This window comes from Pinus tabuliformis, chromosome 4_2, assembly GCF_031772625.1.
Source record: "Pinus tabuliformis cultivar Carrire ecotype Pingquan chromosome 4_2, CPIR1, whole genome shotgun sequence".
Classification (NCBI taxonomy): Eukaryota; Viridiplantae; Streptophyta; class Pinopsida; order Pinales; family Pinaceae; genus Pinus; species Pinus tabuliformis.
In genome coordinates this window covers 385,020,905-385,037,799 of record NC_142304.1, presented here as the reverse complement: position 1 = coordinate 385,037,799, position 16,895 = coordinate 385,020,905, and the positions used below count along the sequence as shown (strand labels likewise).

Sequence of the window (16,895 nt, the reverse complement as noted above, 5' to 3'; positions counted from 1 at the left end):
TACTAATGGGAATACCAATATCATAGGTATATTTCAAAGAATTAGTGACAAAAAGTATTATTTTGAAATTATTATTATTATTATTAATTTAGTAAAATATTGTTATTTTATGAATTTATTATTTTTTTGTGTTGAATTGATTGGACTCGCTATCACTTTGAGAATTTGAGACTAATTACCTATTCAAGATAATGGTAAAGATTTGGAAATTTACTAAAACCAATTGATTATGGTGTAATGGGAAATGCTAACATTTTGATCATCTCAATAACTAAATTAAATATTGCAAATAAAAAAACAGTTATTATTACTAAAACAACTAAATATGTAAATTCATTTAGAATAAGTTAACCCAAAAAACATTTCATCGGGAGAGTAGAACCTTGTTACTCATTCAATTAAATATTACAAATAAAAAAACTGCTCTTAGTAGTGACACTACAAAATATATAAATTCATTTGTGATATGTTAACCCAAAAAACCATTCAATCACAAATAGAGCTGGAATGGCTTTGAATACATGATGAATGTAATAACCCTATCATAGTCAAAATGATATGAAATAAAGATAAACTAAGTGTTAAAAACAAAAAAATTATTATTACTTTATTAATAATTTATGTTTTATATATCGTTTTTTAACCTAATTATCTAAAAATGGGAAATCATGTATGGATAACTCACTAGGTTTATATGGGAAATCATGTATGGATAACTCACTAGGTTTATACCAATAAGCTTGTTGGTTTTGAAATCATGTATGTATAACTCATTAGGAATTAGCCTCTTGGTTTTAATTTTTGTCCTTTGTATTGAATTTGTTTTCCTTGTGTTCACCATGATTTTTGGGTCATGGTTGAATTTGTTCTCCCTGTGCCATAAGGACTTTTTTTTGGTATGGTCTTGATTCCTTACCCCTAGATGTGTAGTTAGTTAATTGAAGTCAATGAGATGTAGGAATAGAATTTGATGGGCAAATTCTCTGTCACTAGGTCATTTGCTTATTAAATATAGTTAAAATTTTTGTAAAACTATCAATTTTTTTTGAATTTATGAAAATAAATAGAGAAGTGTGAAAATAGGCAAATTTGAAGAATAAGTCTGTTTTGAAATTCCAACCCTGTTAAAACTATTTGAGTTCCTGTAAATAGTAGATTGAGTAATTGTTAGAAAGCTAAATTTATTAATGGTCAGTCATGTCGGTGTCTGTGTCAGTGTCATGCGTGTGAAGTAAGATTAACATGATTATTTTTCATTGTTTTGAAAATTTTCAGTTTCTAGGTAATCTTCTTTTTCTTTGTAGTCGTTGAAATAGAGAAATTAGATTACATTTTAGGCTTCGTTTTTCTCTCAACCGGTCACTCATTTTTCCTGAAGAAGATTTACAATTTATGCTATAGGATTTTATCATATAAAATGAAAACGGTTGTTTTATTTTGCCCATGCTGCACATTCTTGGCGTGAGCTTGTAAGTATGCGTGAACGGGTAGAGTAGGGTGTGAACTACCAGCTTAGAAATTAAGGAGCATGTATTAGAATGAAAAATAGTTCGATAGTGTAGTGACCACGGGACTGCAAAAAATAGGGTCTGTTCAAAGGGTGCATTTACCAATGTAGTTGATAAACTCAGATAGGCTTATATGAAATATATATACAATCACATTTTTCAATGTGATTGATATACGTGGATAAGCTTATATCAACCACATTAATAATTATTATGGGTATTTTTTTAAACACCAACTATTTATCATTATTAATAACTATATAAATATTAACAACGAGATTATTTATATATATTATTATATGAATATTATATTAATATTATAATAATAATATAAACTCATAATAATATTAGTAATATTAATTAATTAGATTATCATTATATTATTAAAGAAATAAAATAATATAATTATTATCATATTATTATAATAATATTATAAAATTATATAAATAATAATAACAATTATATTGTATAATAATAATAATAATTAATAATAATAATATTAGATAATAATATAATAATAATATTATATTATTATTATATTTTTTTCCGAAGAGAAAAATCGTAATCTTTCATTATGAGAGAAAAATTACATGTAGTAGATGCTTGAGGCATATGCGATACCTGTATAATCAGTATAGTGCTTTGTACATATTTTGCGATAGCAAAAAACATGGCCTTGCCATCCATTTTCAAAAAATAATATTGTCTCTTTTGTCATAATAATATATGCATTTTCAAAGTCTATCTATAACTCAAAAAAAACATCAGCTGTAGCTACAAAGTAGTCTATGGCCGATCCACCCTGAAGTAGTCCTGGTCTATGTATGGTTTGTGGTGATATTGATAGACCTCTATGCCCAGCTGTTCGTTGATTAACCACATGCCTCAGGGAAGTAACGAGCCCTCCTTGGAAAGCTTGTCAGCATCCTCATTGTATTCCCTGTGTATATGTTGACAAGAGACCATATTAAAACCTAATTTGAGATTAAGCACATCATTTAGAATATTTTGAAGAGATATGGCATGAAATTGATTTTTTGCATTGAACCAATTTATGATAATTTGAGAATCTCCAAAGATCTGAACAGAAGTGCAATTATGCGCGAGGGTGAAATGTAGCAGGTGTCTGAGTGTAATAAGCTCAACGAAATTGTTTGTTCCTTCACCCAGTCCTAGCTTGACAGATATATAGGCAACCCCCCCCCCACCCCACAGCCTTGAGCTTGTGCTGCCCTATCGAAGAAGGCCCATGGCTGGGATTTTTTGATAATACCAGGTCCTAATATAGTGCAGGTACAAGGTGGTTCGTCATCAGGGATATCATGGTAAACAGACATTGCCTTTGCAGTGAGCAATTGCCAGTTGACGGGCTGATTCTTGAAGATATGGCGGTTGTGTCCAAGCCAGATGGACCAGCAGAGTATAAGAGGGAGGCACTGGTCTTTTTTCCTTTGATGATCAGTGATCCAGTTATTCCAGGCATGCAGAAGAGAAGGTCCCTGGCAAGTGTTTCTAATTGAGAGTTGTTGAGTGATGGCTTGTAAGAAATGAGAGACATGTGAATAGTGCAAAAATAAATGATCATTGGATTCGGATGCCTGTTTGCAGAGGACGCACCAGCTTGGCCTGTATACAGATCTATGCATAAGCGCCTCTCCCGTGGGGGTTTTGTTGTTTAATACAGACCACATGAATAACCAAGCTCGAGGGGGAGCTTTAAGCTTCCAAAGCTGCTACCACCAATCATGGGTATGATTGGGCTTTCGGGTGTGTATTAGATGCATGTATCCCAACTTTGGGTTATATTTCCTGTGCTCAGCAGGGGTCCAAGCTAAGACATCTGGTTCCTGATTAAGAATAATATGTGCTTCATGTAGTGCCCCTATGTATGTATCCCAAGTTTGTTGCCATTGTACAGGGATATTCAGATCATGAGCTGATCTCCAGTGTTGTCTAAGAAAGGATCGGTGGTCTTGATCTGCAATATGGGCAATCGTCTTGACCTCCCTGTGATTAAGGTATTGAATGAGCTCCAAAGGAAGAATGTATCAGTTTCCCCCACCTATCCACAAGTCGACACCAATTCTCACAGAAGAACCATTGTTTATGCGCCATGCCAGATCTGATCTAATGAAAGGCATAGTCTATAAGATTATTTTCCAAACAATGGATATTCCTCCACTAGGCCAGGTATGATGACGAAGCCAGTCCAGGATCTAGAGTGGCTAGATGTACTTATGATATGTCACGGTCGTCCAGAGATTGCTAGCAGTAAGGAGAGACCAACTCATCTTTGTTGCTAGTGCTTTTGCAAAATAAGGCAGATCTTTTATCCCCCATCCCCCCATTTCTTTGGGAGGGCAATGTTTTTCCAGCAAACCCAAGCAAGTATTTTACCTTCCTTGTGCCCATTCCAAAGGTATCAGGTACATAGTTGTCGTATATGACAGAGGATTCCTCGGGGGATCCAGGCGAGGAACATCCAGTATATAGGGGTGGCTTCTAGAACAGATTTGATCAGGACAAGTAGCCCTACTCTAGAGAGTAACCTACGATTCCAACTTTTTAGCCTCTTTTCCAGCTTGACTACTAACCAGATCCAGTCAACAATCCTATAGCTGTTGGGTTTTATCCAGAACCCCAGATATTTGAGTCCATCCGAAAGATTGTGGGGAGAGTACTGAAAGTGTAGATTGGCAGATCTAGCTTCATGAGGGGTAGTATGAGACAAAGTGATGGTGGACTTGGTTTGATTCGCTGTCATTCCAGTGGCTTTTTCAAAGAGGTTGAGGATCTCATGGAAGGTGGCTGAATCCTTGACACTGCCATCTAAGAATATGAGGACATCATCTACAAAGAGCGGGTGTGTGAGGTGGAAGAGATCAAACATTTTAAGGCCTTTTAGTCTGCCCGCCCTCTTTGCCGAGGCAATGAGTCTTCTGAGGCCCTCCATCACCAGAAGGAATAAAAGAGGAGACAGGGGATAGCCTTGCCTCAATCCTTGTTCAACATGAAAGAAGTGAGATGCCGAGCCATTGATCAGAATGCTATAGCTGACTGTATTGATACATCAGATGATCCAATTGATGAAATCAATAGGAAAGCCTAAGTGAATGAGAATCATCTTGATAAAGAGCCAACTTACATGATCAAAAGCCTTGGCGAGGTCAATCTTGAGTATAATGCTTTTCAGAGCTTTTGATTTTATAGAGTGAATGGCTTCCTGAGCTGTACCAATAGCTTCATGAATCTGCCTATTATGGAGGAAAGAAAACTACTCAGGGGAGATATGGTGGGATAGTATGGGACGAATCCGATTAGCTATGATTTTAGAAATGACTTTGTATAGAGTATTGTAGAGAGAGATAGGTTGGAAATCATTGAAGGAGTTCGGGGAGTCTGATTTCGGGATAAGAGCTATGAAGGTGGTATTGATGGCCTCATACATTCTCCCTGACAATCTGCACTCTTCTACTACACTGAGGAGATCATTTCTAATGGTGTCAAAGAATGCAAGATAAAATTCGATAGGCCATCCATCCAACCTAGGGCTCTTGTCCTTTTGGAACCACTTGAGAGTTCCTTCCAGCTCTTCTCTAGAGATAGGGGTAGATATCTCGTCTGCAGTATCTTGATCAACAAATCGAGGGAAGTGCCCAACTACACGGATGATCTCAGCCATATTACAACTAGGAGGTTCCTTGAAGAGATGTTGGAAGTGTGCTATGCCCAGTTGTGAGAGCTAGTGGAAAGTGTGAGCAGAGCCTCCATCCGGAGTGGGCATCTGCCAAATGGTGTTGGCAGCTTTCCTTCCTTTGGCAAAGTTTTGGAAGTACTTAGTATTGTCATCTTCTGCTTTAAGCCAGATAGCCCGACTCTTTAGCCTCCAGGTTTCCTCCCATTCCTTTAAAATATTTGCTCTTTTGTTCTCCAGATCAATCAAATGGCCTTTGCCTTCAGCACTCATAAATCCCCTATTATTGTCATCGGTAAGGTCAGCTAGGTCAGCTTCCACAGAGGAGAGAGTCTGGTTGTCCTTCCTTTGTTTGTCTTTGGCCCACTTGATAGTGAGCTTCTTGAGTTGTAGAAGATTTTGGCAGAAACCTTCAGCCTTAGAATGATGCTGAGAAGGTGGGTTTTCTACCCAATGATTCTTGACCATCTCAATATATCCGGGGTCCTGTAGCCAAACATAGTTGAACTTGAAGGGTGCCCGAGGTTTGATAGGAGGATCGGTAACTTCTAGGTAGATAGGAGAGTGATCAGATATGCCTCCTGACCCTACCAATTGCCTATAATGTGTTAAGAGCTGCAAAAACTGGTTCTTGATGACAAACCTGTCAAGTCTTCTGGCTAGGGCTACCTCCCCAACTCTTCTATTCCTCTAAGTAGGCAGAGGCTTTATCATAGGAACATCAATGAGCTATGCCTGGTCAAGAAGGGTTTCCATGGCTTCTAAGAGAGGATCAACCTGGGCCGCAGAGCCCCAAGACTTGCTGAATCCAATAGAGAAGTTTAGATCCCCTCCTAGTATGAGGTTGTCAACCAAGGACAGGGATAGGTTAAGGAGGTGATTCCAGAAAGCCTCTCTTCCATGGCATGGCCCATAAACATTCATGACCCTGAGATCCATACCCAAATCGGCAGAGAAGAAATCAATACCCATATAACCCTTGCCTCCCCAGGTTTCCAAGGGGGTTATATCCAATAGCCAGACCTCCAGAACGTCCCGTGGCATCAAGTGCAGTGAAAATCCATCCAAGGCAGATTGACTGTAATGTTTTGGTGACATTCTGTGCTTTTCCAAGGGTTTCTTAAAGGAGGATTAAGTCGATCAATTCCTGATCCGAATTTAAACAGGAACACAACAAAATATAGAGATAACCATAAACACAAAGATGTAGTGGAAATAATACTTCATTTCATTAATGTAAAATACTGAAATATGCTTACAAACATCAATGGAAATAAACTAGCTAGGGCGATGGTAGCTTATCTCTGAGAAGAGATGTGGCGGCTACATGCCTCTGAACTATGTTACAATGAGGCTCGAAGGCCTATTTATTGTTGAGAAACAATGGAAAACCCTTCACATCTCAAAACCTAACCCTAGAAGATGAAACACCAAATTGTGGGCCCTATTTTGGGTAAGTTGGTACATCAACTTCCCAGGGTCGTAACTTTGGCACCCGATCTTCATTTGACGCATACAATAGCTCGTTAGAATATCTATCTGAGCACTAAAACTTTAGGAAGAGCAACATCGGTCCATGGACCCATGTTGCTTCCAGATTTCCCAAAAAATGTCGTTTAGGGCCTTCAAATGGCTCTGGAAGTTCAGGACCCGAAAAACTACTAAATATAGTAAATTGTGCTACAATTATGGAAACTGAAAAACTGAAAGAGACAGTTGTGGGGATCCAAATGGGATAGGTGGGTGGCCACCAACATCCACCTGGATCATTCCTCCCCCCTCAGGAAGCAATGGTCCCCATTGCGTTGAGTTCCTCCATCTGCTGAACTTGGTCCCTGGTGAGCTGTTCTGCAATCTCGGATGTGTCCAGTAATGGTGGGAAGCATGGTCGAGTGCGGTACACATTGAACACTTGGTGCAGGTGAAGGAATGGAAGAATGTTGTGCTCCAAAGCACTATTTCCCACAGCCTTAGTAATGGTGTAAGGACCATGTCGGTGTGGTCGGAGCTTCTGATGGGCTCTTGTAAGGCGTTCTTTCTGCATATGCAACCAAACTTTGTTGCCCACCTAAAGCTTGTGTGGTACCTCTGTAGGTGAGGAGAAGCTGTTCCTGTGTTCTTTCATGACCGTATCCCTCTACTGCTACTGCGTGGAGGAACCCTTTGTGGGGGTCGTGGATGTAGCAACGATCTTCCCCTTACTTTGGGAGCAAACTAGATAGAAAATGAATTTCCTAGTCTGGGAGATGAGCTTGCTACCTTTCTTGGAAGTGATCAAAGAGATGGCGGTAGGTGGGGCTACCTCCAGTATCCTATATAATGAATTATTTAAAGAAATAATGACAGCGCGAGAACTTGACTCATACAAAGCATGTCGCCTCCACAAGTATGGTTGGCCTAATAGTACATCACAAACATCCAGATGTGTAACATCACACAATACCTCGTCTGTGAAGGGCTTGATGTTGTAGGGAAGGCGGCACTGCTGGCGAACTTTGAGATCTCGTCCTTCATGAAGCCACCCGATACTGTACGACTGCGGGTGTGGTGTAGTCGGTAGGCCCAACCGCTTCACGAACTCGGCTGCAATGAGGTTCTTTTGGCTACCACTGTCGACAATGAATTGTAGCGGCGAACCCTTCACCCACATCTGTGAGTGGGAAAGACACTCCCCTTCCGCTGGGTCTTTGGGCTCATTCTTTTGGATATTGGCGGTGGCAACAGTGACGTTGGGTTCTTCATCAATGATCTACTTCCCTTTGCCATTCCCCTTGTCAGGTTCTGACTCAGGGTCGGAACATGCATCTGATTCTGAAGCCTTCAACTTGGCCACTAGTGACTGCTTGGTCCGACACTCACTTGTGTTATGAGTGGGACTCTTGTGGAACTCACATCACTTTTCTGTGTCCTTCTTCGACTTCAGGATGTTGTTCTTTTCTTGCGGCTTCGACGGGTTGTCTTGGGTCACCCCACCTTGGCTTTGTTCTTTGGTCTTCTGATTCGTAGATCCAAAGTCTTGCTTCTTTTGTTTAAACTTCTGCTCAATCTTGACAGCGTATCGGTATGCTATGCCAAGCAAGGAAATGTTCAGGAACTCCATTTCTTCCTGGATGTACCTATGTGGGCAGTCGCGGTATTTGAATACCAAATGCAACTCAAAATCCTTGATACCCAACTGTGTGCGAAGGGTATGAAAAATGTTTGTGAACTTTGGCACATCTTGGTCTCTTCCCTGTCGTAGTGTGGTCCACTTTATGTATTTCTCCTCATAGCTTTTGACAGGGTAGTACTGCTCCTTGATGGCATCCTAAAATGAATTCCAAGTGGATGTGGCTAAAAACAGTGAGACCGTACTTTCATCCTGCTGCTCGCAGTAGGTTTCCCACCAGTCCTTGACGTGGGGGGCTGCTTTAAGAAGAGCGAAAACAATCTTTTCTCGACTCGAAAATTCATGAACAGAAAAATAACCCTCTAGCAGATTTAACCATTTATCTACGACATCTACATCTATCTGACCCTCAAATATGGGGATTTCAAAGTTAACTTGTACCTTAAAGGGCGTGGCATTTCCAGCGTAGCTACTGGAAGCCGATGTGTCACCTCTGGGTAGCCGCTGAAGGATCTGCACAAAACTGTCCATCATCATGTTCCTTTGTTGCTCGAGGGCTTCTTCTAGCAAGATTTTGATAGGATCTCCTGCACGCTCATCTTTCTTTTCATCCGCCATGGGAGGCCGTCGGGATTTTCGAGGCTGGTCTTGTAAAGGTTCGACTAGTTCAAGCCCTAACTTCTTATATCCCAACCTCGTTGGGGACATGCAAAGAAAAACAGAGAAAAAACAGACCGCTCTGATACCACTGATCCAGATTTAAACAGTAAGAAAACAAATTACAAAGATAACCATAAACACAGAGATGCAGCGGAAATAATACTTCATTTCATTAATGTAAAATACTGAAATATGCTTACAAACAGCGATGGAAATAAACTAGCTAGGGCGATGGTAGCTTATCTCTGAGAAGAGATGTGGTGGCTACATGCCTCTGAACTGTGTTACAATGAGGCTCGAAGGCCTATTTATTGTTGAGAAACAATGGAAAACCCTTCACATCCTAAAACCTAACCCTAGAAGATGAAATGCCAAATTGTGGGCCTCGTTTTGGGTAAGTTGGTACATCAACTTCCCGGGGTCATAACTTTGGCACCTGATCTTCGTTTGACGCGTACAATAGCTCGTTAGAAAGATCTATTCGAGCAATAAAACTTTGGGAAGAGAAACATCAGTCTGTGGACCCATGTTTCTCCCAGATTTCCCAAAAACATGTCGTTTAGGGCCTTGAAACGGCTCCGGAAGTTGAGGACCCGAAAAACTGCCAAATATAGTAAATTGTGCTACAATTATGGAAATTGAAAAACTGAAAGAGATAGTTGTAGGGGTCCAAATGGGATAGGTAGGTGGCCACCAACATCCACCTAGATCAATTCCACAGTGAAGAGTCTACGAAGGGCTAGTTTTTTGGGTGAACTAGCCAATCCCCTACAGTTGAAGGAGAGGCATTTCATGGGGGAACCGTGTCTAGGCTTTGCTTTGCTCTAAGAACCCAGTAAATTGATGATTGTCTGCCCGAGAGTACCTCAGCCCCAACATGAAGGATTGCGTGGGTGAGGTATGATTTGCGTCCTCTAGGTGGTCTGGCCAAAGACTTAGGCAGATTTAGACCCATGCCTGTGTAAGGAAGAGGATCCCTGGATGGTGTTCTTGATCAAAGGTTATAGGAGTGAGGGGGAGCCGGGGGGATGAGGGGGGAGTGGGGCAAATCACAGGGTGGGTGGAGAGGGTTGGGGGTGGTAGAATCGACCAGATGGTGGGGGGGAGGGGAGCAGAAAATGGATGCCGGGATGGTGCTGACATGTGGATGAGATGCATAATGATTATGCAGTGCATTAGATGTAGTAACATAAGAAAGAGAAGGAGATGAGGGAATAGGAGTACCTACTGATCGAGCCGATTCTGCCGCTACCCGTGCTCGATTCAGTGGAGGGGATGGAGGACCAAAAGATGTATTAGCTTCATGCTGCACTGGCTTGGACGAAGTCGCCTTGTGAGGAGGTTCTGGACCGAACTCTGTGATCTTTCTGTTGATGGCAAGAGTTCCTTTATCTTTTCTTGTATCTTGCGCTGCAACTGTCTCTTGTGGTTTTGCTACAAGAGGGCATTCTTTGAATAGATGCCCAACCTTATGGCATCTGCGACATCTAAATGGCATGACTGCATAATCCAAGATTTGTACCCGGGTGAAATTTCTCCATTGTAGAGTGATCCTTTCTTCCAATCCCTCCCGAGTGTCCAAGTGCACCAATATACGGGCTAATGAACGATTTTTGGATTGGACAATGGTTTTGTCATAGTCAAGGAACGTGCCAAGGGTGTTGCCGATTTTGATAAACACCTCTTCTGACCAGTACTGCAAGGGTAATATTGGCAGCCTCACCCATAGTGGCCCTGCTTCGATTTGCTCTCTCTCAGGGTCGAATAGAGGACTCCATCGCTTGAGTAAAACCGGTGCCATTTCAATATGCCAAAATCAAGCCAAAGCCAAATTAGTGTATTCTTTGTGGGAAAAACGAAGTGCAAACCATTCGCAAGGAAGGGTTTGCACCTCTGGCAGTTGCAGGAAAATCTGCCCCCAAATCTCCTTCACCCATTGCCCTAAATGATCCGCAGAGTAGGTTCGACCTCGAACCCTACCCACCAATACTTTGCTAGCACTGTCTAAAATATCCCCCATGGTGAGGCCTTCGCCGAATTTGATAGTGTAATCTTTCCCTGATGCTTTGATACACTTGGTTTTCTTTTTCCCTGTCCGAGACGCAGTGGGTGTGCTTGCAAATGGTCTGCCAGTTTGCTTGTCGCTGAGGGTGGATTCGCTGCTCTTACCCTAACCACAGGTGTATCGAAACATCTCGAAGGGATCGCAAGTTCCTGTGATGAGCCACTTGCTCCTTGTGGATTAACTGCTTGCTGCGAGGGTGTGGCTGTATCCGTAGCAGGTCGAGAGCTAGGGTTAGGGTTTTGTGCGTAGTAGAGGTCGGCGGGAGGAGTGGGATCAAAGAGCGGGGACGTGTAGGAGGCGAGGAGGTTGAGTGTAGTGGGTGATAGAGGCGGACAGTCAAGGCCGGGAGAGTCAATGGAGAGGGATCCGATGCGGGGGGAGTTGTCGTTATGCCTAGGCAGAGGGACAACCAGTGCCATTTGTGAGCTGGATGGGGCAGATGTTACGGTGGTTGGGTTCTGAGAAGGGTTATGGAAAATGACCTGTTCAGGGAATGGATCTGACGTATAATCCACAACATCGAGATCCATTCCATCCATGGTTAACCGCAAAAAACAATAGGTGCAGGCAAGGATCGGCGCTGGAGGCTGTTGGGTTGACCGCTACAGGTTGCTGCAAGGATTAACCAGGGTTAGCGACGGGTGCAGGGTTGCAGAGCTCCATCTTATTATTATATTATTATAAAAATATACAAATATAATTATTAATATGATAATAATATAATTAATATAATAATAATAATAATAATAACTATTATATTACTCTATATAATAATAATATATTATGATTATTATTATATTATTATAACAATAATAATAATAATAATAATAATAATAATCACAATTATATTGAATTAGTATAATAATAATATTAGCTCATAATAATAATCATGATCCAATAATAATTAAAATTGTGATAAGTGAATTATTATGTGTAATTTTTTAAAGACCCATTATTTATGATAATTAATAACTATATAAATAATAGCAATGATATTCTTATATCTTTATGATTATTATATTAATATTATTATAATAATATAAACTCGTAATAATATTAGTAATATTAATTAATTAATTAATTAATAATAATTATTATTACTATTATTAATATTATTTTTAGGCTTTATTAATTCAACCATGTTTATTTTAGTATTTTTAATATTTATCTTAGGGTTTGTATACATTGGGTTTATAATATTAGTCTGTTTTGTTTATTATTACCCAAGAGATAAATACTAAAAACCCAATGGATTATGAACCAAAGGGAATAATATTAAACATAAGGGATTAATATTATAAACCCAAGGAACTAATATTAGACAACCATGGTTAAATGTCACATTGTGACAAGGATTGTCTCACCATGAAAATAAACCATGTTTATTTTAGTCTTCATAATATTTATATTAGGGTTTACCAATGTTGGGTTTATAATATTAGTCTCTTGGGTTTGATATTAAACCCTATGATTAATATTATAAGCCCTAGTATCACAAATTATAAAGCCAATATTAAAATTTAGTATTATAAACTAAATATTAGAAAGTCCTAATATTATAAGCCTTGTATTAAACTCAAGTTTTGTAATGTAACAATGTAAATATTAAACCCTAGGATGAATATTAAACTCCATGATTAACAAACCCAAGGGATAAATATTGTAAACACAAGGATTAATATCAAACCCTATGAATATAAAACCTATGATTAATACTATAAACCCGAGGAATTTATATCATAAACCTAATGGATTATAAACCCAAAGAATCTATATTAAACACTCGTTAATATTATAAACCCTATCAATAATATTATATGCTAGGAATATGAACCCTTAGATTAATAAACCCAAGGGATTAATCATATAAACCTAAGGAACTAATAACAACAAGGGATTAATACTAAAAACCTAAAAAACCAAAAGGATTAATAGTATAACCCAAGGTATATAAAACCTAAGATAAACAAAAGGGACTAATATTATAAACCCAAGGAACTAATAAACCCAATGGTTTAATATTATAAACCCAAGGAATTAGTGAACCCAATGGATAAATATTAAAAACCTAAGGGATCAAGAAGCACAAGGGATTGATATTAAAAATACAAGAGATTAATAAAGATGACCATGATTGATATTATAAACCCAAGTTAATAATAAACCCAAATGATTAATACTAAAACCCCAAGGGATTATGAACCCAAGGAAATAATATTAAACCCAAGGGACTAATATTATAAACCCAACATTAGTAAACCCTAATATAAATATTAGAAAAACTAAAATAAACATGGTTTATTTTCATGATGAGACAAGCCTTGTCGCAATGTGACATTCAACCATGGTTGACCATGATCGATATTATAAACCTAAGCGAATAATAAACCCAAGGGATTGATATTATAAACCTAAAGGAATAATAAAACTAAGGGATTAATACTAAAACCCCAAGGGATTATGAACACCCAACACCCCCACCACATCACTGAGTCACCCTTCTCTCTTCTTTGGTGGCAATGATCCAAAAGAACCTATAGGTGAACCTCCTGAGATATACGAAGATCCTATAACAGAAGAAGAGCAAGAGAACATCCCTCTTGAGACCATGGCTGAACACAGAAACGATATAGGAGATGAGGAGAGAATAGAAGGTGCCTTTCCCATCCGAGAGACCAATGGGGACATGAAAATGAAGAACATAAGTCCCTCAGCCTTACCTCACTTCCATGGATTGACCACTGAAGACCCTGATACCTTCCTATTTGAGTTTGTTGTCCTTTGTCGAACTTATGACTATGCCGAGGACAAGCAAAAGTTGAAACTCTTTCCTTCTACCCTCAAGGATGCAGCACTACACTGGTTCATGGGGTTACCTGGAAACAGTATCACCACTTGGGCTCAGATGCAGCAAGCCTTTAACAACAAATATTGGGACTACTGTAGGTCAAAGGAAACAAAGGGAGAGATCTTTCGAATGACCATGGGAAATGATGTGTCTTTAGAAGACTACAAGGAAAGGTTCCAACTTAGTTATAAACGGGCCAGGTGCACACTTGACCCTGAATCTCTGAAGCTGGTTCTGCTCCGAGGAGTCCCTGAAGACCTTTTAGATACCCTTCATTTGCTAGCTGGAGGAGACATCTACAAACTACGTTACGAGGACATAAAAACTGTGTTTAGAAACCATTCTAGGGCAGCCAGGAAAAGAGGTAGGGGGAATCCACTTTCAGCTAGTACCACCTTCTCCAAGCATGAGTTTGCTAATCAAATGGAAGACCTCAAAAGTGAGATGAGACAGACCATTTCCATGCAGCTTGATACTTTCCGAATCCAAAAAAGGAAAGAGGAAGATGAGAGGGATTTGGCCATTTTCTGTCCCAGATGTACGAGGAAGCACCCTAAGAACGAGTGTCCATTGTACTCAGTAGAGGTATGTTTCGTTTGTGAGGAAGACCACCCCACAAACTAATGCCCAACCTTACCTAGATTTAAAGCCATGTACCAGGGGACTGAGGCAACCGCTGAACCTCTCTACCTCCTCAACCAAAGGAGGCTGCATGGGTCCAGACCTTACCAGCAGGGGATGCAAGGGACATCCCAAGCTTATTATAGCCCCAACCAATCTGCTCATATACCTTCTTGGGGTCCCCCTACTCATCCTTCCTGGTCCGCACCTCCTCCGTGGTCTTATCCATCTCAATACCATACTCAACCTACTGCTCATTCGTTTCCCTCACATGTCCAACCACAGCCTCAGTGGAATGCACCTCAGCAGGGGTGGAGGCCCCAATACAACTCTCTTCCTGCCATTTTTCCTCCACCACCTGCTCAACCACAACCATTACCTCCTACTCCTCCAAGACAACCCCAGATGCCTGCCCAACCGAACCCGAACCCCAACAACAGACAGGCCCAACAGGTATACACTGGGGAGACAACATGCCCTACCTATGCTGTGGATATCTAGGAGATCAACCTGTGATCTGGGAAGGTCCTTCTAGACGACCAACTTCCTCCCCCGGAGGATGAGGAAGAAAAACAGGAAAGTGAACCCAAAGCCATTCCACCCTTTCCTGAGCGACTAATAGTAACCACACAACCAAACCCAGAGGAGACTGAAATTCTGGGAGAACTTAAGCAGTTGTGTGTGAAAATACCACTTCTCTAGGCCATAAAAGATCTACCAATATACAAAAAATTGATCAAGGAGAAGTGTTTCAGGTACCTAGGCAGGCGCAAGAGAGATGCCCTGACTATCAATGTCATAGGACAACTGTCCGATCTAATGTTGGGGCAAGTAATCCATCAAAAATATTTGGACCCTGGGAGTCCTGTAGTTGATGTCCACATCAATGGCACCATAATCCCCCACACCTTGATCGATCTAGGGGTTGCCATTAATGTGATGACCAGGGACACTATGCTTAAACGCAACCTCCAGAGTTCCTTAAGGAAGACCTCGACAGTACTGCAGTTAGCAAACCGCTCCACCGTGACTCCCGAAGGGATTGTGGAAGATGTCCTGGTCTCTGTTGACTCTTGGGAGTACCTTGCGGACTTCTTGGTCCTTCATCCAAAGGTAAAACTCACTGGATACCCCCTCATTTTGGGAAGGCCTTGGTTAGCTACTGCGGATGCTTACATCAGTTGTCGAGCTGGGAGCATGACCATCAAGAATGGGCCTATGTCCAAGCAGCTAGTACTCTATCCTGCTGCCCAACCTCTGCTAGAACATGACTTACCACTCTGGTTGGAAGAGGGAGATGAGGATGAGGTCTACTCTGCACCTTTGTGCACAGTAGAAGCCACCAGGGGAGGCCCTCAAACCGAGGATGACTTGATTGAGAATTTGATTCAAAACCCACCTCCCGGTGCACTGTCATTAGAGGAGTTGGTGGAAGATACCCAAGCCAGTGCTTTAGTGGACCTCTGTGTGACTGATCCAACCTCTCTCAGAGTTAAGAGTGTGGAATTTGGCCCGGAAAGAACCTTAAAGATCAAATCCTCCCTATCTCCCTCCCAAGAGAAGGAGCTATGTAGCTTATTGAATAATCATTTGGGTGCTTTCGCTTGGAGTTATAAGGAGATGAAAGGAGTCCACCCTTCGGTCTATACCCATCACATTTACATTAAAGAGGATTGTAAACCAGTCAGGCAGCCTTAGAGGAGAATGAATCCAGCCCTTAAAGACATCGTCAAAAAAGAATTGCAAAAATTGTTGGATGCAGGATTCATCTACCCCATCTCTAATAGTGAGTGGGTCTCACCTCTAGTGCTTGTGCCCAAGAAAAACGGGAAGTGGAGAATCTGTGTAGATTACCGAGAACTTAACAAAGCCACCAAGAAGGACCATTTCCCTTTGCCTTTCATAGATCAAGTGTTGGATGGACTAGCAGGGAAGAAGTTCTTCTCTTTCCTAGATGGGTTCAGCGGGTATAATCAGATCCAAATCAGCCCGGAAGACCAAGATAAAACCACCTTCACTTGTCCATGGGGTACCTTTGCCTACCAGGTCCTTCCCTTTGGGGTATGCAACGCTCCTGCCACTTTCCAGAGAGCAGTATTGAGCATATTTGCTGAACTGGTTCACGATTCGGTGGAAATCTTTATGGATGACTTTACTCCTTATGGGTCCAACTTCCAAGAAGCATTGACTAACCTGGGAAAAGTTTTAACCAAGTGTATTGAGATGAACCTGTCCCTCAGTCCCGAAAAATGTGAATTTATAATGACTGAAGGGACTGTGCTAGGTCATACCATTTCTCAGCAAGGATTACAGGTGGATCCTAACAAAATTTCTATCATCCAAAAGGTTCCACCTCCTCAAAAGGTCAGAGATGTTCGGAGTTTTCTAGG

General features: G+C 40.7%; 1 pseudogene; it reads right to left on the bottom strand.

The window, feature by feature from the left end:
- LOC149169563 (putative glutamate carboxypeptidase LAMP1) overlaps positions 1-10,772 on the bottom strand; it is a 52,908-nt pseudogene extending 42,136 nt beyond the window's left edge.
- Positions 10,773-16,895: the final 6,123 nt, after the last annotated feature.